The following is an 8,738-nucleotide window of genomic DNA, read 5'->3' on the forward strand; positions in this document are numbered from 1 at the left end:
TGGGCTTTGTGAAAGCTCGTCATTACCAGTTAGAAAATAAAGACAGAAACCTCCCCTTCGGAGCTGGTGCTGCAATGACTTGCTCTTGTTCTGACTCTAGTATTTTGCTGCTGCTTTATGAATCCGTCACTCAATTTTTTTTTTTTTAATGTGTGGCAAGCATATTTGTCTTAATATGAGAAGCTAGGCTTATGGATGCAAGTTAGGTGATTTATTTTTTCTTAGATTAAGTCAGAATCCTGCCCCTGCCTGCTATCAGAGAGTGATCTGATGTGTTCTCTTTTATCCTGACCTGTGAAGACATAAGAGGACTTAGGTGCCCTAACTGTCCTCTCTGTGTTTCTGCTCACTTGCCTCCAGGCAGCAGCGGTTGGTCCGGGGTTGAACTTAATCAGGTTGCATCCTGAAGTGTAGTCACTGTTCCCTTATATAATTGGCCTGGCCCAAGGGCCTCCTTCACAGCAGGAAGGGACCCCAAGGATCACCTAATCCAGACCTTCCACTTTGCAGATGTTGAAACTGAGGCTCAGAGAAGAGAAGCCACTTACCCAAGACCTCACAGCTCATCACAGTGGGAGCCCAGCTTCCTGACTCCACCACTCTTTTCTTCTGGACAGCAAAATTCCAATAGTGGGCACCCTGGGCATTCAGGGAACATGAAGGGCACCATGTCACCTGTTTCTCTAGTGGATGCAGAATTGGTTTTCTGGGGTTGAATTCTGATGTGGGCTTGGTAATCGGCTGGGGGGGAAATCCACTGCTTTTTGGAAAGTGTTGCAGGTGTCTGCTGGAGTCTGGCATCTCCTGTTTTTGGCCACCCGAGCAAGGGAAGGGTGAGCATCTGGAGGTATTATTGGCTGCCAGATGGTCTCCACCTGCTACCCCCGTTTATTGCATTTACACCCAAGAGAGAAACCAACCCAGTAATTAAAACTGGGAGGTTGAGTTTGGGAGGTAAGTGGGAGAGGAAAAAGAGTGGTGTTCTTTTTAGAATAAAACTTGCTGATATAACGTTGAAAGTCATTGTCTTACTCATCCTTATCCGAGATAAGTCACACAATGGGTGGTATCAGGGGCGCAGAGTTTCCCCAGTGAGAACAAAATGAGATGAACTTTGTGTGGGCTGGTCTGTTAAGAGAAAAACAAGGAGCCATGGGTTAGAAATAACTGAGATGTTAAGGCGTGGGGGATGGCTAAAATCGTGGACGCAGTCATCCCAGATGTTTTGAAAGAATGCTTCATGGTATGGGAGGGTGTTCATAATATGAGACATTTAAAGATGTGGGAAACTCAATTGGGTAAAACGATCAACCAGACTTCCATCTCAAAAACATGTTTTGCCAGGATAGGGGAGTGTACTCTAGTGCGGTTTTTTAAAAAAAGCAGGTTAGGCAGCCCTAGGCCAAGGCCGGGCTCCGCCCCTTGATGGCTGTGTGCCCTCGGGCACATCACTGGACCTTCCGAGCTTCTCGTTCTGTGATGTGGGAGAAGGACCTTGCCTCTGGGTTGCTGTAGGAATTAAATGGGATACCTGAGCCTTCAGAGATGGGGCTTGCCTCTGGCCTGGGAGCTCCCAAGTCATCTTGGAGGCATCTTACTGTGGCTGATGAGCAGACCAGACCTTGTTATCTGCTGCTTCAAGCCCTTCAGAGCTCCCAGTGCCTTCCGGACCCTGGACCGACACACTGTGTGGGCTCACAGCATCACGTTTCTTGCAGTTCCTCCCAGTGTGCCATGCTCTTTCTTGCCACCAGGCCCTTACCCGTGCTGAAGCAGCTCTTGTGTTGTCTCCCTAAATGGACTGGGTTCCCCAAGGGCACCATGTGACAGGGCCTGGTATCCAGTAGGTGCTCACTCAGTGTTTGTCGAATGAATTGAAGAGGTGGGACTTGAATTGGACTTCTAAACAAGAAGTGGGGCTTGGTGATCAGGATAGGAGCATCGTTCTAGGAGGCGGGTAGGGCAGAAGGCAGTGGTGGTCATTACCGCCTGTTCAGGGACCAGACGCACCGGGCACGGCAGATGGACAGAGACACTGCCTTTTAGTGTTCTTTGTCACGTGGGTGTCACCACACATTATAAGATTTAATCTCAGGCTTGGTCAGTTTTGCTACCTTGTATAGCTCTGGGCTGTGTGTGCATCTTCATAAGAGAGACCTATCAAGATGGAACCTGTGTGGTGATCATGTATGTCCTGAGGCTGCCAGCATCCTGCTGATGGTGACCCAAGAGCTGGACTTGGAGGCAGTGGCAGCCTGAGTTCTGTGTCTGGCCTTACCCCATAGTAGATCGTTTTTTCTTTCTTTCTTTCTTTTTTTTAAAAATTAAGTCCAGGTTTTTTGTTTGTTTTTAAATGGAGGTATTGGGGATTGAACCCAGGACGTTGTGCTTGCTAAACAGGTGCTCTATCACTGAGCTATACCCACCCCTCCAGATTGTGGAGTGACTTAACGAAGGAAAGTGATGCTTACCAGAGTGTTCCAAGTGCCTTTACACACAGTATTCTCATCTAGTTCTTACGGCGGTGGTGCAGCTCAGAAAACAACTGGGCCGCACATGTGATTGGTGTTAATGAGGCAGTAGGGAGTAGTGGGGACTCTGGCAGACTCAGACTATGCCTTGTTTGAAGGAGAACATTGCCCCTCCTTTTTTTTTTTTTTTAACGCTTTTCTGTAAGAGTGTTGTACTTCCAAATAGTTTTATTTTTATTTAAAAAATTTTAAAGTTGAAATATAGTTGGTTTACAATGTTGTGTTAGTTTCTGGGCACAGCAAAATGATTCGGTTATACAGATACGTACATATTCTTTTTCATATTCTTTTCCATTATGGTTTATTATAGGACATTGCCTATGATTCCCTGTGCTATATGGTAGGACCTTGTTGTTTACCTGTTTTGTGTATAGTAGTTTGTATCTGCCAATCCCAAACTCCTAATTTATCCCTCCCCCATTCCTATTCCCCATAGGTAACCATAAGGTTGTATTCTGTGTCTGGAGCACACCTGCCTTTAAATTGACACAGTAATTTAAAATGTGTTGGGTACTGTGTTTGTTGTTGTTTTTAATTGTAGTAAAATATACATAACATAAAATTTAGCATTTTAGCCATTAAAAATTATTTTAGTTGAAGTATAGTCGATTCACAGTGTTGTGTTAATTTCTAGTGTATAGCATGGTGATTTATTTACACACACACATATATTCCTTTTCATGTTCTTTTTCATTATAGGCCATTACAAGGTATTGAATATAGTTCCCTGTGCTGTCCATTAGGACCTTGTGGTTTATCTGTTTTATATATAGTGTCAGTAGTCAGTAGTCAGTATCTGCAAATCCCTAACTCCCATTTTATCCCAACCCACCCCTTTTTCCTCCTGGTAACCATAAGTTTGTTTTCTGTGCCTGTGAGTCTGTCTCTGTTCTGTAAATAAGTTTATTTGTGTCGGTTTTCTTTTTTTAGATTCTACATGTAAGTGATATCATGTGGTGTTTTCCTTTCTCTGTCTGATTTTAGTCGTTTTATGTGTGTCATTCAGTGGCATTGTGTACGCCCATAGTGTTGTGCACTCATCACCCGTGTCTGTTCAAGCACTGCTGTTTCTGCTTTACAAATACCACCTCACTCAATCCTCACTGCAACCTGATGAGGAATCTCTGATTTTTAATCCGCATTTGAGAGTTGAGGAATCTGGGACGACACACAACTAGTCCATGTGGGATTTGAACCCTAGGGATCCTAGAGTGGTCAGTTATGATTCTTTTTCCAAGGAAAGCTGGAAATAGTTTTTAATGTTGAAACTCCTGCTTTTAAAAACGATTGACTCAAATTAACCAAACAAAACACATTTGGGGCCAGAGGACAGCCGCTCCACTGTAGGGTGGGCAGTTCTCCCAGGAACTCACTGACACCCACCCCGCCTGCCTCCAGGAGGAGTTGGGTGGACCCAGGGAGATAACGTAAGCGGAAACCTTCTGTTACCTGTGGAGAGCAACACGCCTGGTTTGGGGTTAGTTATTGTAGCTGATATGCATATTGAGGGCTTCCTGTGTGCCAAGCCCTGTTCTCAGAACTCTCATTATCACGAGAGCACTCCAAGGTCTGGGTATCATTACCCTCCTTTTGCAGAGGAGGCCCAGAGAGGTCAGGTACCTCATCTCACGTCACACAGCTGGGAGTGGTGACTCAGGATTAGAACCTGGGCAGTGGGCTCCAGAGTGGGGCTCTTCCCACTGGGCTTCTTGCCTTTGTTTGGGCCCAGCTCTGAAGAATGACCCGGGAGGGGGAAGCGGTGAGCATCTATGAAGCCCAGACTGAGGCCAGACTCCCTGCCAGGCGTCTTCTCTGACTGTTTCATTGAACACTCACAACACCCTCAAGGCTATGGTAGGGTTTCTTATATTACACAGGTGGAAACTGAGGCTCAGAGAGGTCTAGTGACTTGCCAAGGTCACACAGGGAGGGAGTGGTAAAGCCAGGATTTGAACTTGTTTCTGAGAGATGCAAAGCTTACAGTATTCTTTCCTCTACACTGGAAGGTAGTAATCAACCGATTTTTAGTTTTTAAAAAAATATCTACTGAAGGGGAGAGTGCTGGAAAGTGCAGGCAGGAAGGTTTAGGTCACCTCTGTCGACGTGACTGAGAGGCGTAGCCGTTTCCCTTCGCGTGCGTTTATGTGTGTGTGTGTGTGTTTGTGTGTTTAGGTGGCTCCTTGGGAGTCATGTGAGTCCAGGTCGACAGCAGTTGCCGGGGGTGTGCGGTGGGGAGCACTGAAGCACATGTAACTGGGTGAGTGCTGTGCGGCCCCAGTTTGCCCCTCATTTCTTTTTCTGTGAATGCTTTGCTAGTAACAACCTTGCAGATCAGCTTGCTTGGATCCGCACCCTCCCTCTGAGTGATGCTAATCGAATCAGCCACAGCCCTGAGGTGCTGTTGGCAAGGTTGGCATCTAGGAGGCTTTGCTGGAAGGTCCACCACCCACAGTGTTGACTGCCCCTCCTGTTCAGTCAGCACGGTCCCTCCCCTGCGCCTGCTCCGTGCCAAGCCCTGTGCTCAGTCCCTGGGGAGCAGGGATGGAGGATGTGGTCCCTGCAGTCAGGGACCTCATGATGTAGAGGGTAGAGGAAGGGCAGCCGCTCTGCCCGTTGTAACAGCAGATGCCACCTTCAGGGAGGACCTCCCAGATGGCAGAACAACACAGGGTGGGGGTGGGGCAGAGATGGGAACTGGAATGGCCTTGGGAGAAGAGGCCTCCGGGGTCTCACTCACCTTCCGATCCCCGGCACGTAGCCTGTACCTGCACACGGGGTTGCTGACCGTGCCGTTCAGGGTTGCATTCAAGATGTCAAGCCCTGTGGGGCAGAAGGTAATGACAAGTGGTGTTAAAACAGCGTTTGGGCCCATGTTCACCTCTGGGCCACGTTAATGTCTTTCAGACACATGGACTGGGCAGCTAGAACTAGGAGGACCATGATCCTGGCCCTGTGTAGGTCCACGTTAGGGGTGGACAGCAGGCAGTCCGAGGTCAAGGACACGGTTCAGAGGGAAGCCTGTGTGGGTACTTGGTACTCGGTACTAGGTAGATACTTAACAATTGTTTCACGAATGACTGAGTGGGCACCAGAACATGCCGGGGTGGAGCTGAGGCTGGGAGCAGCCCTCTGCTGCCTGGAAGTGCTCAGTAAACATTTGTTAATCATTTCCGGCCTGGCAAGCCCTGTGGGTGCCCAGGAGAGCCCTGGGTCGCGTGGGGGAGGGGCTGCTAGTTATTCGGATGGCCTGACCTCCTGTGCCCTCCCACCCCCTGCTCTCTGGGAGCTGGTGTAGTGGCACCTACAGAGGCGGGCAGTGAGGGTGTCAGCGAGGAGAGCCCGTTGCCAGGTGGCCTCTCAGCTTAGTGAGCTAAACAGAAACATGTGATCACCCTGCGGGCTGCCACCCAGGGACTCCTGGACCGACACATACCCAGATCCTCCTCCCGCACCCTCTTCCAAGAAAGGGCTGCCTTCCCTGGAGTGGTGAGGGCTCTCCCCCTGTCCTAGACTCTGGAATCCTTGCTTTGAATTGGGTGTTTCTCTGCATGCAGGTGACCCTGAGCCAGGAGGCTGGGGGTTGGTCTGGCTGAACAAGTGGGTTCTGGAAGGTTCAGGGTTAGCCAGAATGTCCATGTGTCCAGACAGAGGGGTTTCGCTTGACAGGGGGGGATGCTCTTTGTTCCTTGGCTGTTATGGGACCATGTCATATCTCTGGGGTGCCCCCTTTCCTTCTTAGGGTCAGTTAGAGTCCCCCAAGGGTCTTGAGAACACTTGTGGGTCTGTTTCCCATTCTGTGGAAGATAAAGAGGAGGTTTGTGATCAAGCAAATTTTGAGAACTTTGGGCTAAATGAAATGAAACAAAATGAAGATGTCTTTCTTAAAAGACTTCTAAGAACATTCTGTATGCTTATGACTCTTTGAGAGGTAGGGGGGTATAAAACCGTCCTTTCCCCTAGATTTTTGTTTTACTTTGTATCTGTTTCTCTTTCCTTTTAGAAGTATCTCATGAGACTAGTGTTTTCAGGAACCCGCTGCAGAAAATTAATTAATTCAACAAACGCTTATTGAATAATTACTATATGCCAGTGACCATGCTAGGTGCTTGGAATAAATCAATGACCAATTCAGACTAAGAGCCCTACCCTGGAGGAACTTTCCTTCTTGTAAAAGCGATGAACTGACTTTTATGGAGGACCTGCTCTGTGTCAGGTGTGTGAGTTACCGCACGTTATCCTGTATAACCCTCACGACAGCCTGGTCAGTGAGATGGACCATTTTACAGATTAGGTAACTGAGGTGCTAAGGAGTAAAGTGACATGCCCACATTGGCTGAATTGTCCATTTCGGATTATGCCTTTGAGTTGCAAGAGGAGCAGGTGAAGTAGGGAGCTCCTGGCAGAGATGCTGGGGTCTGGGGTGGGGACTTGTTGCTCTGCTGTTATGTCCCTTTGGGAAGGTCTGATGGAGAAACCTTTCTGAGGCTCTGAATCAGGCAGGGGAAGATGTGCTTCTCCAGAGCAACTGGTCTGTTTTCCTGGTCTGGGCACCGAGAATCTCGTGGCTGATCGCGTTTCCCTTCGGCTTTGATTACCAAGCACCTGAGAGCTAGGTCTGGGTCCCATCTTGACACTTCTGCAGGAAGGAACCGTATGGAACGGATTTCTCTGTGCTCATCTCACCCTGGCTTTATTATTTTCCTTTCACTTATTTTTCTCTCGGCCCGATTCCCTTGACTATTTATTCTTTTGTGTTGTTTGTATTATTCTAAGCCACTGTAAATATTTGGTGGATGGAGCAGAGTATAGCTCAATTTTGAAATAATGGTAAGATGACTTATGTAAGATCCTCCAGCTAGTTTGTGGGGAGGCAGGCTCCACCCTGTGTCCACCACACGGCATGCCTTTCCGGATTAGGATCCACCAGGAGACAGGTCTGTTTGCTTTTGCAGCCACCGTTTTGTGGGTTTCAAAGGAAGCTAGGCTGGCTCAATTGGAGGTCTTGAGTGGCTTGAATTGACCTTCATGTCACACACGTGGTTTGAGCAAAGCTCCCCTTCCTGCTTGCGGTTTTTAGGGTTCCTGGGGTGGGGACAGACCGCCCGCCGTGGACAGACCAGTGAGCACTATTTGCTCTTTGCAGCTACTTCTCATTCTTTATCTTCGTGGCAACTCTGGAGAGTGTCAGAGAGGAGGAGCAGATGGTATTGATGAAGAAACGGGCCTGGAGGGAGAGGCTAAAGGACTTCCCCCACTGGGTGATGCCTGATCCTGTGCCCCAACATAAAACCAGACAGCTCTAACGGGAGCTTCTGGAACCCTCGTGGGGTAGAAGACAGCATGGGAAGGGGGAAGAGCTTGGGACTTGGGATTTGGATCATGTGGGGCTTGAGTTCTGGCCACAACTGTGTAAGTCACTTTTCTGCATCTCAGTAGCCTCGTCTTTAAAATGGGTACCCTGACTCCTGCACTGCCAGCCTCACAGGATCCTCATGAGAAAATGAAGATGAGCATGGAAGCATTTGTCTGGTGTTAATCACTGTGCCTGTGTGCTTGGCTCTGTCTGCATTGTGCTAAGGATGAAGGTGATGGTAATAATAATAATGATGATGATGGTGGATGTTACAGGAATACTGACTCTGTACCCCTCACCATGGTAAACTTTATGTACATTATCTTAATGAATGCACAAGGCAGACAGATAAGAGACACACTCTTTATACAGGTGAAAAAGATTAAGTAATGTGCCTTAAAAAGATTAAGTCATTTGCTCAAGGTCACAAAGTATTAAGTGGTAGATCCGAGATTTGAGCCCAGGCAGCTGACCCTACAAGCTAACTTTATTATCACCACTATCGTAGGAAAGGACAGAAGCCTGGGACCTTTTTGGGTAATGGCATTAATGCAGATCAGTGTGGCAGGGGCAGTAAAGACCCCCTGGGGCAGGGAGTGGGTGTGAATGATCCCTGGAGGGGCAGTAGAACCTGGGACTCAGCTGGATAACAGCCCTGGGCGATCATCTCTGAGTTTCCCCTTTCTCACCTCTAAGATGAGGAGATAAAAATATGCCTCATGGGCTAAATGAAATAGGAATGCATAGATGCTATAGGTGCTTGCTCCTTGCTATAAAAATGTCTGTGATGGGGAGGGTATTGCTCAGTGGTAGACTGCGTGCTTAGCGTGCACGAGATCCTGGGTTCAATCCCC

General features: G+C 48.1%; 1 protein-coding gene across 1 annotated transcript in view; it reads left to right on the top strand.

Moving 5' to 3' along the window:
- Nucleotides 1-8,738, top strand: part of PTPRJ (protein tyrosine phosphatase receptor type J) — a 153,097-nt gene that overhangs the window by 19,476 nt on the left and 124,883 nt on the right. The window lies entirely within an intron of this gene.

This window comes from Camelus ferus, chromosome 10, assembly GCF_009834535.1.
Source record: "Camelus ferus isolate YT-003-E chromosome 10, BCGSAC_Cfer_1.0, whole genome shotgun sequence".
NCBI classification, from domain to species: Eukaryota; Metazoa; Chordata; class Mammalia; order Artiodactyla; family Camelidae; genus Camelus; species Camelus ferus.